This window comes from Centruroides sculpturatus, unplaced genomic scaffold (assembly GCF_000671375.1).
Source record: "Centruroides sculpturatus isolate CEXI.00-Female unplaced genomic scaffold, Cexi_2.0 scaffold58, whole genome shotgun sequence".
In the NCBI taxonomy this organism is placed as follows: domain Eukaryota; kingdom Metazoa; phylum Arthropoda; class Arachnida; order Scorpiones; family Buthidae; genus Centruroides; species Centruroides sculpturatus.
In genome coordinates this window covers 483,246-489,245 of record NW_019384407.1, presented here as the reverse complement: position 1 = coordinate 489,245, position 6,000 = coordinate 483,246, and the positions used below count along the sequence as shown (strand labels likewise).

Genomic DNA, 6,000 nt, shown 5'->3' with positions numbered 1-6,000 from the left:
TATTTTTTTAAGCTCTAAAAATTAATTTTTTTAACATTTTAAACTTTAATTTTAATAAGAAATTAATATATATATATATTTTTTTATAATAAAATAATATTTTTTTTCCGAGATAATGGATGCAACAATGGCAAACAATACATCTGATTGCCAGAAATTAAATTTTATTCAATAATAATAATAATGGAAGTATCATATAAAGTAGAGAGAATTACTAGAATAAAATTTAATAATTTTTTAAATAAAATTTTATTTAAAAAAAAAAAGAAAACAATAAAAAATTCTAGAAAGGAGGGAGAGAGAATGAAGTATTAAATTATAACAATAAAAAAATTCCTTTGTAAGTCATTAAAAAAGAATCAATTCCGTAATAAAATCCTTCCCTTAGATAGATTCGACTTTGCAGATTTTTTTTTTCTCGTGGTGCGTATGTATGTCTGTGCGTTGTATACAGAAATAAAAAAAAAAAGAACTTTGACTAACGACATTTGTTTCCTGTTCTTCAGGAGTGAATCGATAGAAATTTGCAACAATAGAAGCACAAAAACATTGTCTGGAAACCATGGTAAGGGGAGAAGCTTTATTGTAAGTTAACTGTGGGTAGTCGGACTGTCAACAACTGTTGTTGTCTGATTGCTTTTTTTTTTTTTTTTTTACTTACTTTCCGCTTCATCAGCGACCTCTTTTCTCCTAGTGTTTTGTCTATGCCCCACTAGGGTTATCTTGCCCCCGAAAAACCGCTGTTTGATGATCCCTGCTGGATGCCCCTTTGTCCTGCCACTTGGAGTGCTAAATGCCCAAAGACCTCATGCTGTAACACTGTCCATAAATCTCAATACTATTTTCTTGCCTTGTGCTCTTGATTCCTACTATTACGTGAGCCTCATACTTATAAGTGCTAACTACGTGATCTGTGATGTAACAGGATGTAAAGTCTCGCGCTTCGTCTTCTCTGACGATTCGTTTAGGAACCGGAAATTACCCCCTCCCAAAAAAAAGGGGGGAGGTGAGGAAAAAAAAAACTGTGGATTTTCGGCCATCCCGTTGAAAAAATATGGAAAATTTCAAGAAATTTTAAAATTTATTGTTGTAATTATGCAAATTTTATCCGTGTTCTTTGCTTGTTTTCCCCTTTTTAACCTATAAAGATTGATTAAGTGAATAAATATACAATATTTTAAAGTAAAATAATTTTATACAGACTTTTTTTTTAATTAAAATCTTCATTTTAAGTGTATTTTTCGTGTGTACTTGAGTGTAATTAAGTGCCCTTAAGGTAAGGAGCCCTTAAAAATCTTAATTATAATTAAGCACATTACTAATTTACAATTAAATTATATTTAATTATGTAAAAACACAATAAAAAAAACGTTAAAAGGGGGGTTTTCATCACACAAAACATAAATGTCCCGCGTGCAACGATTACTTTAATTACACGAAACACCCCCTTTTTTTCTTTTTAAATTTTAAGTCCATCTTTTAATGTCGACGAGTGCCAAATTGCTGGGCCAATTCAACACATAAAGTTGTAAATTTTGGCAATTAAAAACAGTGAAAGAAGTAAGAAAAAAAATAAATAAAAAAGAGTTAAATAAATGGGCATAAATTATTCCTTTCTTGAAGAAAGAAATGGTTGACATCGCAAATACCTAAATTGCACCTTTCTTTGGAGGCCATTTGAGATTTATGTGACAAGTTGACTACAATAAAATATACTTTGATTTAATGTAAGCGGTGAAAGATGTCTTCATTCTCACATTCAAATAATGTAAGATAGACTTGGACCCCCTGCAAACAGGTAGAATACGTGAAAGGTGATGGGTGTTACGGCCATTGTCTCAGGTGTAAACGTCGCCATTTGGCAGAAAATCGAAATTGCAACCCATCAAATCTTCAATTTTTATAGATTTCTGGCAATTACTTAAGTGTTTTCTATAATAGGTTGACTTCTTAAGATTGCTCCTTTGCCTGGGCGTTATAAGCGGGCCTCTTATAAACTTCATATACAAAACACATATTCGAGTGTCTGAGAAGATAAATTGGTAGAAATTTCTTTTGGAAAAGTATAAAGTATGCATTAAAATAAATTACACGAGCTTACAGAAGAGGAGGAAGAAAAAGAAAAAAAAAAAGGGAAAAAGTTGTGTCAGGAAAATGTATTTTGGAAAAAGAGGAGGTGGCAATTTTACAAATGCATTTTGATAAAAATAATCATTTGCTGGAAAAATAGTAATGTAAAATAGAATGTGTGCCCTGCAGCTGAAGAGTCTTTCTATTTGGAAACAGTCATCTATATAAATCTGTGGAATCTTGTCAGCCATTGAAATAAACAGCGTTGGTAGCATAAAGGAGCTCCACTTCTCTCGCCTGTCGCCTTATTCAATCCAATGATTCATATGCTGCTTTATCCAGAATAAGAGATAAATTACCCTTTTGTACACTAGTAATCACGTGACAATGACGAATGGTACCAATGACAAGTCGGACATTAACTGGCCCCTTTCCGAATAGACCCCGCCTACCCGGCCAGGTGCTCATCATCCCGATGGTGACGATCTTCATCACCATCCTCGCACCTCCGTTGCTACCTACAGTAGGCCTACTTATAGCTTCAAAACCAAAAAAAATAATAATAATAAAGATGGAGAACGGTGGCCAAATTAGAAATTTGCCTGGAGCAGAATAAACTGGAGGGTGCACATAATCTGACTTGTCAAAGCCAGATTATGTGCACCCGTGCAGCATGTAGTTATTAGGATAGGCGCCAAACTTTTTGTTTTTAGGACCCCCTAAATGTGAAAAGTCTACATTTAGGGGTCCTAAAAACAAGGTTTGCAAAGAAGGCTTCGTCTGTGGGCGCTCCCGTTTCAGATTCTTCATTGATGACCCTACGACTTTTGATTTTATACAGAGGATCCGATCTTCTTCTTTCTGTTATATATACAAACCGGCAATTACTAACAATCACGCTGGAAATACTTGTGAAGCATCTGTCACAGCATTTCTCATTCTTGGTCCGTTGCCCATCTGACAACTGTCATTTCACTGTGGAACGAGCTGCTTCCGTTGCTCTGCCAGTTATTAACATAATTCTCTCTTTGTAGCAGTCACTGAACTTACGTAAACTATAATTGTTTACCCTAAAAAACTGGGGGGAAAATCATTAATACCCTTTATTTTCTGTCAGAAATCACATTTAAAAAAAAAAGAAGAAAAAAAAATGTATCTTCAATCTCTCGCGTATCCATAAACAAAAGATGCACAGATGTTAAAGGAGACAGGGCAATGCATACAATAATACTAGACATTATTATGAATAGTGTAAGCAATTACATGGTTACGTTCTCGCTCAACCGTTAACCATCTGTCTTGTCAGAGAAAGGATGATACAATTATTGACAAGGCCCCTCATCTTAAAGGGGAAGGAAGAAGAAGAAGAAGAAGAAGAAGAAGAAGAAGAAGAAGAAGAAGAATAAGAAGGGGAGGGAGGGAAAAAACTGAAGCAGCATCGACTTGGCTAAAGATGATTAAAATTTAATTGAAGCCAAATTAATTTGCCGTAACAGTTTGCCATGGATCCTGTGTAAAAAGGAAATGGAAAATCAACCTTAAACGTATAGTGAAAAGTAGAAATTAAGGGTGATGTATATGCCTTATTGTGTTTGATAAGTGTAGGGAAAGACGGTGACAACTTATCTTTACGCACCCATTAAAGGCGGCGAAAAAAATAAAAAAAAAACACCAAGTGGCTATAATTACTTAGGCTATCTGTGGCACCATCTGAAAAGGTTGTCATGTGCATTTCCGTTCAGTACAGGAAGAAACACTTGTAATTGTTCTGTCAGTCCAACCGTACGTCTGACATTTATACCTATACTAAGCCGAATAATAGATAATCTTACACGAGAAATTTCCCTTTGCGAAACTTTGTATACCACACGAAGATCCTCCGCTCTTGTAGGAAATCCATCAAGAATTTGGATTACCTACGAGGAAGGTGCATGCTATCATCTTTAAGGTATTTAAATTTCGATCACACTCTGACAGACTATAAATTACTTTATCCAAAAGATAGATAGGACGTTGTGAGTAAATAAGGTTGCCATGGCACGTGCCTATTACCTGTTCAGGGTCATGATTATAGGTTTCGGGTCGCATGTGACAGACCCACGATGACAGAACGTGTCATTAAAATTCAGTTAGTCCTGCCTGAAGTGTGTAACCCCCTCCATCCTCTAACTGACAGGTAGTCATCTATATGACGAGAAAGCAAGAAACAGGGGGGAAGATAGGAGAAAAAATTAGTGCAGAGGTGGCAGAATTATCTAAACTTCTCCCTTTTTTTTTATTTTATTTTATTTCCTTTAAGCAAAAATACTGATAAAAATTTTAATAATTTGCATGATATTTGTATGTAATAATGGCACCAAAGCAACGAGTTAATACTCAGAAATTTGGATAAGAAAAAATAAATAAAGCGTCATGGAATGTATTAAAGATAAGGCCCCATACTTAGGCCCAAATTAAAAGATAAAACTTTTTGTTGGAGCACAAACAGAAGTTCCTCTTCCAGGCGTAAACTAGAGCAACACATTTCAATTTAAATTATAATTGTTTCGACGTTATATCGAGGTTTATTTCTGTAGAAGTAAAACTTCGAAATTGTTAAGAGAGAGCAATGGCAAAATATCTTTTCACACTGAAATACAAAAAATTGTTGTTAGTAAGGTTACCGTCAGAGCGTTAATTTGAACATGATGTATCACTTGAAAGAAGGTAAAGGTGACAAAAGAACAATTCATTTTCTTCCGACCGCAAACTCCTACAATAGAATCCATGATTGGACCACAGAGGATTCCCCCGATCCACTTCATTTGGCCAAGATTGTGAGTTAATAAGTAGCTTGCTTCTACTGCCCTATAATTACTAAGTGCAATGGTAACACTAACTCAAACTAACACCTCGAACTAATGGGAGTTATTCCCCCTACCCCCTAAACAACTAACCGCCGTTTACCCCTAGGAGGTTCTAGGGGTCGTCTTTTTTTCCTCTCTCTCTCTCTCTCTCTCCCTTCTCCTGCTTTCCGACCGAAATGAGTTTGTAACAGAGGAAAATATCTTATTTTAAAACTTTAAAATTACACTCGGGGGGGGGTAATTAAACTAGTGGGAATCGGGGATGAAATCCCTCTATTGTAAGCGCGACAAATCCCATTTTCTGGCTGAAAATGTAGGCAGCAGCTGTTTAAACGGATTAATTACGTTATTTCGAAAGGTGTCACTCCATCCTAGCCAATGTTTAAGTGTTTAATTATTTAAAACAGCAATTAATAAACAGAGATAAACAGTGGGTGGCTACCAAAACGAAAACTTGGTATATCATGTTCTTTCAACCCTTTCGATTCCTTTTCAGTTAATGATTAAGAGAAGGAGGAGAGAGAGCTTTATAAAGTTTTAGTGGCACGCGAAATAACACATAAATCTTCTACATGTGAATAAAAGATGGAATCTGTGCCTCTGGAGACTTGAAGTATTTCAGTTTTGAGTGATGTTAGAGACAGCTGACCTTGTGCAGAAAAGTAATTTGACACTGAACGAATGAGAATCAGCAAAGACATTCGAGATGACGTGGGAATGGAGAGTAGAAGGGGGAGGAAGTAACGAAAAAAAAAAAAAATAAAAAATAAAAAAAGAGCAAGGAATAAAAAGTACCAATCTGACGTCATTCACTTTACTCCAGTAATTCAATCCGTTGAGTAGAGGGCGTTGCTGCGGTGGTCTACGCGGAATTGACGTCGCATCACGTTCACGTGACCAACAGCGCCACCGTTGGGACGTTTTGAGAAAAACTCCAGCCTCAATTCGGGCCTTTTCGAGGAATTTTCGGAAAGGCGATACATTCATTTTCTTCCAATTATAATCGCCGTTTAAACGCGATAAAGGAGAATTTAATACTTGTAGTTTCAATGCCACATAGTTTTTTTTTTTATTTATATTTTTT

The 6,000-nt window shown here is 35.5% G+C and overlaps 1 long non-coding RNA gene across 1 annotated transcript; it reads left to right on the top strand.

Annotated features, from left to right (window-relative positions):
• Positions 1-298: 298 nt before the first annotated feature.
• On the top strand, positions 299-1,029 carry LOC111618891. The gene is made up of 3 exons (XR_002755651.1): positions 299-423; positions 507-585; positions 695-1,029. It is a non-coding gene; the product is annotated as an uncharacterized LOC111618891 (long non-coding RNA).
• The last annotated feature ends 4,971 nt before the right edge of the window (positions 1,030-6,000 follow it).